The sequence below is a fragment of the Nothobranchius furzeri genome, chromosome 2, assembly GCF_043380555.1.
Source record: "Nothobranchius furzeri strain GRZ-AD chromosome 2, NfurGRZ-RIMD1, whole genome shotgun sequence".
NCBI lineage: Eukaryota > Metazoa > Chordata > Actinopteri > Cyprinodontiformes > Nothobranchiidae > Nothobranchius > Nothobranchius furzeri.
In genome coordinates, this window is record NC_091742.1 from 55,172,926 (window position 1) to 55,186,304 (window position 13,379).

Below are 13,379 nucleotides of genomic sequence, written 5' to 3' on the forward strand. Positions count from 1 at the left end.
GTTAAAAAATGATTATAAATAAGTGCCAAAATAGCCACATATATAGAGAGCGAGCCAAGATCCTGTGGGACTTCCAAACAAAGTGGTGATGGCGAACCAACCAGACATTGTGATGGTGGACAAACAACAGAGGACAGCCGCTGGTAGAGGACCCGAGTTTGGAAGGATGAGACCGCCTGCGGAGGGTGAGATGGGAATTTTATAAACATATATATTCAAATCTTTGTATTTATACAGCACCAAATCACAACGAGTCGTTTCAAGACACCACAAAGTAAACATTCCAATTGAGTCCAGTTCCATAGGCCAAATATTTTAAAGTTTCCTATATAAGGAAAGTGAGTCACTAACTTGCTGTGTCAGTGACTTGACAGGAATCCTTATACTAAGAAAGTACGTAGTGACAGTGGAGAGGAAACCAACCCCTTGTGAATTTCCCCACTGTGGGATTAATAAAGTCAATTCTATTCTACTCTAATCTAGGGCTTGGCAATGTATCGGTATGTTTAAAATATTGATATAATTTTAAACAATAAACAAGATGACTTTATATCGATATAACTCAGCTTGCCGCTATGCTAGCGATTAGCCGCTATGCTAGCAACTAGCTTGCTCCGTCTCTAAGCGGTCATTACATGTATTCTCACAAGTCTGCTCAATAAGAAAACCTCTGGGTCAATGTTCTGCTCTAAACTTAGCATTTGGCTTCCTGTTTTTTAATTATTTGAGAATGTTCATTCATATTTCAGCAAGCCTTTTCACCGTGGCTGCCAATGGAGTTCTGATTATCCTACTTGTGCAGAAAGAAGGGCCAAACCCCTCCCCCGTGTAGTCAGGAAACATCTACAGAGAGCCGGAGAAGCCAGATGGCCTCAAACCTGTTGTAAAGGTTTGGATAGTTAACTCTATCTTGGTTTGGTTTTTGGCCGCTTTGTTATGCTAGTAAATGCTCCATTACGAGTGATTCTGTTGAAAAGGTAAAGAGTTTGTAAGGTGTGGATTACCTCCAACAATAGCCCAAAAATACTACTCATAAAACAAACAATATGATCGCTGATATGAGTCAGTACTGTTAGATTCCAGCCATGTTTGCCCTAATATCCAATAACTCCATAGTACAATTACCCACGTGAGTGTAACGCTCAGTAGATACAATTACATCATGAATTTAGCTTAACATGCGTGCAGGTCGGATCACAGCAGACCCGTTTCAACTTGGACACAGTCTCTTCGACTCGCTCCCATCTGATAGGAGGCTCAGATACATTCAGACCAGAACCTCTCGCCACAAAAACAGTTTCTTCCTCTAAGGTCGGACTCATAAACGACAATCGTAGAACTGCCCACTCAAGCTGCTTTGTTCCAGTCACATGACCCTAGTGTTGTGTTTACACCTGAACTGATCCACTCCGACCAGTGCCTACACTGACTTATATGAAGTAGCTGCTTCTCAAATAATGTTCTCCCTATATTATTATTATTATTATTATTATTATTATTATTTCATTGTGTTTATTTCTTAATTCTAATTTTTGCTTATCATTTATTTCTTCTTGCACCAAGTACCGCAGCAATTTCCTGATGTTGTGATTCTCGCACATATGGAAATAACACCCCTCTGATTCTGATAATAGATTTTTTTCCCCTGGACAAGAAATAATTGCTTGTAATATTGTGTATGATAGGATGTGAGCCACCACTAGATTGAATTAAAATTATTTTACATTCATTATAAATGTATATAATAAAAAGTGCCTGTGGGACATTTAGACATCTCTAGCTCTCAACTGAGATGAATGGATGGATAGACATACTGTATAAATAAGGTAAAACCAGAGGTGCCACAAAATGCAGTCAAAGTATTTTATTTTTGACATTTACTTCTCACGCAAACTGGATGGAATTTGGGTACTAGGGATGTGAATCTTAGAGCAACTCACGATTTGATTTGATTCTGATTCTCGGGGTCCCGATTTGATTCAGAATCGATTCTCAATTTAAACCGATTCACAATCAATATTAACAAAGGGTGTCAGTTCCACGATTAACTACTTTGTTGTACAAGTTAGTTAAAGCTATGGGACATTTTTATTTGACTTTAAACTGGTCATGCTCAAAAAAAAAGCTAATTTACAAAGTAAAATAAAGTGATTCTAAAACTGTAACCAGAAATAATCTTTTGACCAAAAGGCAACGTTTATTTTTGCTTACCTTGTAAAATATAACAAATCTTTAGTTACCTAACAGTAGCTTTTAAAGTAATACGGTCAAATACTTTTTAAGTATGTGTGGAAACAAGTTTAACGTTTGTGTCCTCAACCTGTTTAAAAAAAAGAGCCTCAGATTTCTTACAAAGGAAAATGTTTTCTCTCATTTATCAATAACTTCAAATAAACACATGAGTAATCCTGAGTACTCACTTATCAACTTAGAAAATAAATATGAGAACATCTCAAATTTCTGAGTATGGAAAAAAAATACATTCAAGTGCCCTCTTATCAGCAGATTCAAAAATACATCATCTCAATTTATGGGACCACAAAAGTAAACGGAGTACTAACTCTCCTAGCAAAGATAAAAAAAACAGACAAAAGTGCATCACAAACCTGTACCATGCCAAACATTTGAGTTCTTGGAATCGATTCTGAATCTTTATAAATAAGAATTCCGATTCAGACTTGAATCGATTTTTTTCAGCACCTCTATTGGGTACCCAACCCTAAACAGCTTCACTGGTTTCCTGGCCAAAGCAAAGTCCCTCTAGCATGTCTTGGGTAGATGGGGGACATGCCCTGAACACTTCCCCTGGGAGGTGTCCAGGAGGTATTCTGACCAAATGGTCCAACTCAGCTAGCGACTGTCAACATGGAGAAACTGAGTCTCTCTGAATGTCCAAGCTCCTCACCCCATCTCTAACTGGGCATGTCTTCATCACCCCAAATCCATACTGGAGTTATCAGTGGCACAGAATAGCAGCGGGATGGTTTACTCGCATGCTTCGTGGCGCACCAATCCACACCATCTAAGACGTGATGTGGTATCACTGCCATCCTTCTCACTGGACTCACAACATCACAAAATCTCTTGATACTTAAGAGTTCATGGTTTGTTTGTGCCATCCACTATTAAACCAAGAATAAGAGGGAGATCACGCTTGACATAACTGTTTGACGTTATATAAAATGTTGTTGTTCTCCACTGTCAGGATTAAAGACATGAAAAACACCAGATAAACAGATTAGGAAGTGACGCCACCATCAGCGTCAGCTCTGAAGATGTTTGCAGCTGCAAACGAAACCATCAGCAAGGTAAAGAGAAACCTTATCTGTGTTTAAAAAAGAACCAAAAATGGAACACCGTTACACTTCTCCAAAGATGCCGGGAGCAAATGAGCCGTTAGGTCACATGCATTGACATCATTTACAAAGATATGAAATAGCATCTCTGCAACTGTCTTCTTTTGAAAATTACCAGAATTTTACACTGATACCATGTCTGATTTCCTGTCTAGCCAAATGTTAAGTGAGGAAGTTGATGCGTTCCAGAAGCGGCTCGTGGCAAAAATAGAATCCATTCCAATCTTAAGCGGCGCAGTAAGCCGCTTCTTGGACGCACATAAAATTTTCTGTGTCTCGACCAGTTTGGATCAACTCTTTAGACTAAAATGGATTTGAAGCACCAACATTCCACTGTTGTTTCATGCTGCTGATGCCTCTGGTGTGGATTAGGGGTCACCCTATGTGGGCCTTCTGCAGAAGCCTTGCATCAACACATCATTATATTGCGTATCTCCATACCTATGCAGATGGAGAAGGGTAAATCAGATTTGAAGCTGAGGCCAGCCATCCTAAGATGGAAACTCATTTCAGTCGCTTTTATTCACGACCTTGTTCTTTAAGTCATTGCCCAAAGCTCATGACCAGAGAGGCGGACTGGAACAAAAATTTGAAAAGTATTTATAGAAAAAAATAACAGCTTTTTATAAAATTAAAGAAGAGATGCCAAATAAGGGTAAAGTTTAATAACAACACAGCTTCTACAACCTTCTATAGGTTTTACAGTAACTATAAGCAGCTGAGATGCATCTGACTATCCAAATACCCAATCATGTTGCCTTCCTGGAGACTTTTCAAACTCATAATGAGATCACAGATTCAATCTGTGCATCAAATCACTATCAGTCATTCAGATATTGGCCATTGTTGGATGGCAATAATAGTGCCTTATCTGCTCCCATTGCCATTCAATACATTATATATTGCTCCTGGTTTTTATGATGGGAAAGATTGTGGGACGATTACTGAAGGGGGAGAGATATTTCAGAGCTGGCAGCTTGGCTGGATTCCCATTTCTTCACTTTCTAAGTTTCCTTCAGAGGAAATTGAAACATTTCATCGTGGAGAAAAAGGTGCAATAAAATTGAGATTGCTGTAGAGTGTCCCTTGGATGTGGTATGGATTGAAATCTGGGGAATACCAGCAGAAATGGTACTCATGCCCCTTAGTGAAGAATAACTACTGGGGGGAAATCTAATCTGGACAGATGAGGCTTAAAATAATTCTTCCAGGAAATAAAGTGATTTTTTTTAACAGTTGTAAAATAGCCTTTTCTCTAAAGAACACCAAATGAAATGCTTTATTGGCACATGACATGGAATCTAAAAACTGATTACCCTCTGATCAAATAAATATTTCATGTGTAATTGACATGCTTTGTCAATTTTATACCTAATCAGAACCTCCACATTCTGCTTGTAAGTTTGTCTACAGCAAATCTATGAAACAAAGCTTGACTGAACAGTAATTATAGTTACAGATGCTCTCATTTAGACATTTTCCAGAAAAGGAAGGAAGGTTTAGAATAAGCCTTGAAGTCCATCCTGTCCAATATGTTTCTTTAATAAAAACTCTCCAAGGACTGATGGAAAACAAACAAACTACAGACTATCGAAGCACGTATGACAACAGCAACTGTGACGGCACCATTCCCAGTAAAGTTTGCTTAGGGAGGAGGTAGAGGTGGACGAATGAGTCAACAAAACTCGAGAGGCCGGTATTTGTTTCCAAGGTCATTTTTTAAGTCAGTGTCACTACTACTGTAATTAGGGCTGGGCAAGAAATCAAACATTTATCGTTATTGAAATTTCTGACTCTTATCGAGATAACTTTTCCCATGTCCAGTGTTTCCTTACATAGGCCTAGCAGTGGCGGCTGGAATCCCAGCGCCAGGCTTACAAGATCCCAAATTTGATTGATACATATAGAATTTTTTTTTGCGCTGTTTTCCGAAGAAGCAGCGGGAACTACTCTGTTGTTGCTTGTGATCTCAGCCGGCAGGCAGCAAGGAGGAGGCAGGGCAGGGTGGTTACTGCTAGGGATGAGCTGGATACTCATTTCAGACGAGTTTCCGGTACGGATAAAGCATTTTTGACGAATACGAGCATGAAACAAATAAAACTCGTAAATATCTGTAATCGTGCTGAAGGACAATCCTCAATGGGTAACTGACTGTCTTCACGCTCTGTGATTGGCCAGTTACATAGAGCGCCCGCCCCTTCTACACACACAACTCTGCAACCAGGAGCTCAGTCTGTCCGGTCCATCCACGCACACACACACTGGATCTCTCTGTGCTTGCTTCACTGTTGCTCACGTTTTCTTCAGCTCGCCTCTTTTTCGCTCGAATATTTAAAGTTACTTTTTTCGTAACGTACGTGGTGTATTTGACAAGACAGAGCTGAAAACGGCTCGTGCATGCGTCGGTCACTGCCTGTGCTCCGGTCCGTTTTTTTTTTTTTATTATTTTAATTCTCTCTCTCCCTCACACACACACACACCTTAATCAACACTGATTTGTTTAACTGTGTGTGGGAAAAATGCCAACAATGTTAGGAAAAAATCTGTTTAATCAAATTAAAATAAAAAAAATTAAAAAGTTGTGCCTGGTTCTAGTATTTCATATTTCCTAGTTCCTACTGCATGAGTTCAGATGTATTAATTCATGCGCTTAAATTTAATGTTCTGATTTTATTGAAAAACTTGTTCTGTAATAGTTCCTTTACTATTGTGATCAAACATATTTAATCTCAGTTCTGCGGCTGCTCTAAATAGTTTTCAAATAAACAATACACAGAGCAACTTCTGATCAATCCATATCAATTTCAGATTAAAAATAATGTATTGATGATGATGTATTGAGTTTATGTTAGTAATTTTATTTATTAGGTGCATCTGACCTGTTCTATTTTTCTCTGAAATGAGATCAAATCAGTGCTTCTATGGGTTGTCTCCTCTCTGCACTAGCAAAATGTACTTTATTATAATGTTCACTGTAATGCATCTTGATGTTCTTAACAAATAAATTAAATCAAAGATATTGGTCAATAATGCCAAATATGTAAATTTGTGTTTCAGCCATTTTTATACTGGCTTAAAAATACTTCATTAAGTCTACTAAGCAGGGATGTAGAACGTGTTTAACAGGGCCAGCCCAGTAACGATCTTGGACCAAAATAAAGGGGGCAGAAAGTCAAATAAAGGGGGGCAGAAGGAGATGTTTTTCCAGACGCCAAGAAAAATTTAATGCCAACCCCCCCTGCAAAGTGTGTCACTGAGAGTTTAAAACAAATTATTCTTGTGCAAATACTGGTGTATTCACCTTTAATACTAGTTATTAAAATGCAGCAGTTGCTGGATTGGTGCAGTTCAAAGTGGACTGCATCAAATAAAACAATATTAACATAAAGGTGAGACGTGTCATGATTTATTTATTGAGAAGTTCGGTTCTGGACATTCAAATGTTGAATAAAAGTTTAATAGTGTACTTGTATTATTATGATACATAAACATTACATAAGTGGTTATTTTGGTCTCGATAATATCTACAATAATATCATTTATCGTCCATAATTTGTTGGACAATATATCGTCCAGAAAAATTTGTTATCGTCCCAGTCCTGTGATATAGTATAGTACAACATTATACATGAATGTGTCTCAGCATGATGTAGGAAAAACTGGCTTCAGCAATTTGGTCTTTAGTTTTCATCATCACCTAAAAGCACAAAATATGACTCGCCCACCACCTTGAAATGATCTCCTTAGTTTTTAGTACATCTGATATCATCTGTTGTTGTTGCACCTTTGGAAGACTGAAATCCATACACAAACATTTCTATATAGCTGCCGGCCCAAACAGCCCACGTACCTGAATTAAAGACCTAAATACGGGTGGACAAAGCTTAAGAACAAAAACACACAGCTTTAAAGATGTGTAAGCTTTTCTAAAGGATGACTTAAGTTCTTGTTCTCTGCAGACAGTGATAGGGAGAACATTCACGAAGAACCTGCCTGGGGCGTAGATCTGAATATTAGTTAGGAGGGTCTCGAGTTAACAAAGAGACTTTTACAGACGAGCGTTCTCTTTATTCATAACACAGTCATCTGATAGAGCTGTTAAGTTGTACGAAAATGAAATCCAAAAAAGTGTATCTTTTGTGTGTATATATGTGTTGTTTGTGATGGGGGAGGTGATGTTCATGAGGGTGACATAGGAAGGGAGTGGTGGTTTGACTGGTCTGACACGGTCTTTATTATTTTGCCTGCCTCTCGGAGAAAGGTTGTAAACTTTAAACCATAAACACTCTGCTAAATTGGTGACTGGATCTACAGTATAGTACATTAGAACTAAAGAGAAAATATTTATGAAAACATTCAAAATCTTTCTGACTTTTTAGCAGCCTTTTTCTACGATTCAATTCAATTCAATTCAAAAATACTTTATTAATCCCAGAGGGAAATTGATTGCTGTAGTAGCTCAGAATAATAATCAAGTCATCAAAGAGTTGTTGTATGGCTGTTGGCAGGAAGGATTTCCAGTAGCGGTCAGTGTTGCAGTGAAACTGAAGAAGCCTCTGACTGAAGACACTCTTCTGTTGTCGGACAGTCTTGTGAAGAGAATGCTCAGGGTTGTCCATCATTTTCTTGATTCTCTGGAGAATCCTTCTTTGCATTATCTCCTCTAGCGGTTCCGAAACTGCCGAAACTCTAGCTGAGTCCTTGAAAGGGCTTTCCTCCATCTTGTTGGCCAGTGATCTCACATTGCCCTTTATGATCGATGGAAGAGATGGTTTGAATTTCCTCCTTCTCTGTCTCCGTTTTTCTCCCGCTCTGCACCCACGCTTCTTGCGTTTTAGCTCATTTGGGATTTGTGGATTCAGTTGAGGTATTATTTCAGCCTTTCCAATGTTAATCGGCTGTTCCCGATTGTAAACAGCTTGTTGCCATGGTTACGCATCATAACAAATGCTCGAAAAGTGAAAAAAGCTCAAAAATAGCAGTAAAAATCCTCCAAGCTTCACAGCACCAGAAAAAGAAAAGTAAAGTGTCCAAAAAAATACGTTTTTTTTGAGAAAGTAGAAGAAAAAATGCCCAAGAAAAGGCAAAACTTACATATAGTCAACAGAGCTACTCCAACATGCAGCCACCCAGAGCAGCACAGTTCCGAAAAAAAAAGATGCCCACGTTTCATAATGAGACATAAGTTAAGATGCTTCTAAGATGAGGTATACTGAAATAGCACACAATAACGTGCAATAATCAAGCAAGTCCAGGTTGGGATGAATACAGAAATGGGTAGATGGCAGAATGAGAGCTAAATAACAGTACTCTTAGTGTTTGAAATGTATTTCATCTAAGTGTATTTCTAAGATGATTTAAAAGCTGGCTGACTAGAATGCCAGAGAGCTAGTGAAATGATTTTAAACATATATATAAGACCTTACCAAAAACTAAATTCAGTGATAAAAGTAAACATTATGTGGAATACATAATACAAAGATTCCCCTTTGTAGAGTAATGCTAATAGTTGGAAAAGCTGATTTGAACTAGCTAATTTACTGCCTGCAGTTACTTAATTAGTAGACTTTTGTTTGTTTTAAAGCAATGAGACATTAAAAATCTGCCATCACATTCTGTTTTTTTAGCTGCCAGGAAAATGTCTAAAAAGTCAATTAAATGAATCATTTAGGGTGGAAATCAATTAATTTGTCATTCCTTCTGCCAACAAACAGCTCAGGCTGACATCTCTTCCACGTTTATGCTGTATTTCTTTTTGGTCTGTTGAATAATTAATGGTTATAATTAACAGAAAAATGGCTTTGATTTTTAAGCTGATTAAGGCTATTTTCATCAACTTCAATTGCTACATTCACTGAGGTGTATTTTTAATAATTATGAAAAATGTCTGGGTGTTTTATATTTTAGTTGAACAAATGTCGTTGGTATGAAGATGTACCCGTGACCCATGGGAATTCAGAAGGAACATTCCTGCTCCAGACCAAGCTTGCCTGAATTTACTCAGTTGTGTTAGGAGCTACGTGTGTGTTGTAATGCGTGAGGAGTATCCTCTGGTTTTAATGGTGGAGGGTTTCCTCCGTATGCCTGATAACATCCTCTGCAGAGACAGATGGTACGATGAACCCGCTATGCCATTAACGGGCACTTTGTCACACCCACCGTACCGGCAGCCATCTTTTTTTCCTTCACGGTCTTTCCTCACAAGCACACCAACATAAGATCTCAGTGGGATATGGAGGTGCGAGGAGCGCGGTGCTGCCTTGCTGTCAGGAGACGGACTGGCAGGGACAACTGTGACTGCAGTGTCATCGGCGGTTTGACAGTCGTAGCTGGCGTGTGACAGTGAGATAAAAATGGCCATTTTTACACCGTTTTCTCTCACGCTTCTCAAAGAAAATCACTCAACGGAAGGTGATTCTGGCTGATGCCAATGTGGCCATATGGTAATGTAGTTGGTGTAAAAGCAGAATTATCCGATTTAGAAAAACAATCAAACCGAAAGTTAACCAGAATGAATTGTTACCAATTTTAAAAAGATCAAAGTACAAGCTATAGTGTGGAAGAAAAGGAACTGATTAGTTATCTGTATCAGATGGGCCAATGCGATGCATTAAATACGGAATTTAAAAAATAAATATACTTAAACTGGTTTAGACAAAACCACGCCTATTTATGAAAATAAAACAAAATAAATTGCATTTTAGGGAAAAATTTGAAAAAGGATTAGTATGTGGCATTTCATTTCTAAGACCAAAAAAAAAACTTATTAGCTAATTGATAAAAACACATGTAAAAATAGGAATGACATTGACATCTGAACAATCCCTGTTTAAGTGATTTACAGATTTTAAGTGTTACTTATTGTCATTAGTAAATTAATGCTGATTTATAACCGTTATTTGTTTTCCTTTAGGCTTTAGGCACCATATTTAAAAAGGGCTAATACAGAAAAGAGATGTGATGCATTTTCTTCCTGGCTACAGATGTGACTTGGCTTTTGATAAAAACGTCCATTCTGAGTCTCTTATCAGCTCAGATTCTTTTATAAAACCTGCAGGAATGTCACTACACCATTTATGAAGTCTGAATCGAGGTGAAATAATAAATGATGCCGCTGGAGCTGTGATTTTGAACTGCTCTTCAAAACTTATCATATCCAGATGGTGTGATAACCCTCCTCACCTGATAACACCGCCAATAAAAGAGTTTAGGCTTTTCATCTGATCGGTTTTAGTGTGAAACTTTTTCAATTACAGTTTCCACAAAGAGCCCAGAGAAACTATTAAACACCTCGACTTTCTGAGAGAGGCTCTCTGACTTTGACGTGTGTGCTCAACCCGCTGGCCTGGACGTGGATGATTTGAATAGGCCTGGTGTGATTAGGTATCTGTGGTGAGTCGCTATGGCAACTAATTTATATCAAACCCGCCTTGGATCATAGAATCCTGACATTATTTAAAGCACTCTTCCTGTTTGAACAAGCTTACATTTACCACACGAACCAGGTGTGGGCAATCATGGCCCTCGATGGCCGCTATCCAGCAGGTTTTAGTTGTTGCTCTGCTTAAACCCACCTGGTTTGAATTTGCTGGTGATCAACAGGCTGCTACAAAGCCTGATGAGCTGCTGAACGTGTGATTTGTTCAGGAATCTGATGTGTTGGAGGGGATAAACAACTAAAACCTGCTGGATAGCCAGGATTGCCCACCCCTGACGTAATCAAGCAGTTTTATTGAGAATCATCATTTATTCTGATTCCACACATCTGGAACTTTAACACGTCTAATGTGCTTCTACAGACAGCTCTCTGCTGTAAACAGACCCAGACTTTTCTGTAGAACCAAGCTACCCACCCTTATCAGTTGCACCAATAGTCTCTCTCCTAGTCTGCAAACAGACGTGCTGCTTTTCATTCCCTTGATCCCTCTCACCCCGGAGCTCCGAGCTGCTATCCAGAGAGTAAACAAGTCCGCCAAACGCCGATGCACGTGGACGTTTTTAAATAATGTACACCCAGCGGTGAAAACGTAAACAAAAACCAACGTAATACATGTTTTATTTATACATATTTTTCTTTATTAACACTAGAGTAAAGTAGCAACTGTTCATTATTTTAAGGAGTATTTCTGTTGGAAGAGGCTAATTTTACCCCAAAAAATATGCAGAACTCCCAAATGATCAAAACTGCCACTATGTATAATACAGAAAAGCAGATTTACATCTAAAACTTTGGGACCAGATATTTCAGCCATACTTCAAAGTACAGTAATCAATGATGTTGAAGTAATTTGAGATTATTACTTAAATGATTTAAAAAGCAATGGTTAGTTAAGTTCCTGTATCTACTGCAGGATTTATAACAAAGTATTTAAAAAGTGGAGTTTTGTTTGAAGTCTTGCAGCTTATCCGTCGTACTTAGTGAGTTTTAAAGTTGTTCCGTTACTAACTTTACTCAACTAGAGGATCAAAATAATTTTCACAAATATTTTATCTGTAGATTTTTGTTTAAAGCAGCAAGATGTAAGAACTATACAGTGAAATAATCTTAATTTCTCAATGATGTTGGAAGGAAGGTTATACTGAAAATGATTTAATTCTCGGCCGGCTGTGGGGGTTGTCAGTCAATCTCCTTTCAAAATGGCCAAAGAGGGACGTAGTCACTGGGTGTTTCTCTATGCCAAGAAACCTTGCCTTGATGTCTTAGCCCCGCCCCGGTTGCCTAGGAGATATGTCATCGGGAGCCACCAAGACGTGTTCCAATGTTCATGTTCTACCGAGACGTGTTCTCCGTTTGTTAGCCGTTTAGCTGGCTTAGCGAGGATACATGGGAGGTGTCTTGTATCCTAGCCTTGGTCAAAAATTACCCAGAATACACCGCTGTATTTTCAAAAGGACGGCGGGTCAGAGGCCGGCAGCTACTTCAGGGACAATTTTCAAGTTTAAAAGTAGGTCAGCTAATTTAAAATGTTTTTTTTTAGATCCACACAGGTTATCTATTGTTGGTTAGTTGCTTAGTAGTTGTAGCTTCGGTGACTAGCGGGTAGTAACTCACTTATATTTTTAATTTAATAAACATATATCCATCCATCCATCCATCCATTTTCATCCGCTTATCCAGAGTCGGGTCGCGGGGGCAGTAGCCTAAGGCGAGAGGCCCAGACTTCCCTCTCCCCAGCCACTTGGGCCAGCTCCTCCGGAGGAATCCCAAGGTGTTCCCTGGCCAGGTGAGAGTAGGGATGAGTACCGAATTCGGTACTTTTTAAGGTACCGACCGAATTCCATAGTACCGACCGAACACCGATTCACGTCATTTCAAACGGTGCCTCGTTTCGGTACTGCCAAGACAGTTGCGCATGCGCAAGAGCGTTATGTCGCCGGTCCCTGCGAGCCCGTTGTAAACAGAGCAAGCATGGTAGAAAGAACGCACGCTAAAGCTTGGGTCCACTTCACTAAATGTGATGGGTAAATGGGTGATGAAACTAGCGACAGACAACGATCTAAGTGAGACATCCTCATCTTAATCTGCTCCAGTAGGTAAATAAAATGTTTAAGATACGTTACCTTGATTTGTTAGCTTCCGTTTCGCTAATGGTGCGTTCGCTTTCTCCTCGGAACTCCGAATTTCCGACTAGAAGAACATGAACGCGCTCTAAAGTTTGGCTTTACTTTCCTAAATGCGACGGGTGATTGATTGGGTGAAGGTAAAACCAGTGACAACGATCTAAGTTTGAGGCATCATCGTTTTAATCTGCTCCAGCAGCTAAATAAACTAAGATAACGTTAGCTTGATATGTTAGCTTCCATTGCCACCGTTGTTATCAGCTAATGGTGCGTTCGCTTTCTCCTCGGAAATTCTATCTTCCCAGTAGGAAAAATCAAATGAAAAAGGACGGCAAAAGGAATGAAGATGCACAGTAAATTTAGTTCACAGTAAAGATGTTTGCTTCAGTTTAATTATCAGCTTATAAAACTACAGGACGATGTTAAAATACAAACTTGTATGTTATTTATCGTGATATTTAT

General features: G+C 38.9%; 1 protein-coding gene across 2 annotated transcripts in view; it reads right to left on the reverse strand.

Annotated features, from left to right (window-relative positions):
• Positions 1-13,379, reverse strand: part of zgc:194930 (uncharacterized) — a 43,264-nt gene that overhangs the window by 19,647 nt on the left and 10,238 nt on the right. The window contains exon 2 of one of the 2 annotated variants that reach the window (XM_054747762.2): positions 102-176. The exons of the other annotated variant lie outside the window; for it this stretch is intronic. The gene's annotated coding sequence lies outside the window, so the exon portion shown is untranslated. The remainder of the gene's footprint in view (positions 1-101; positions 177-13,379) is intronic. 2 annotated transcript variants of the gene reach the window in all.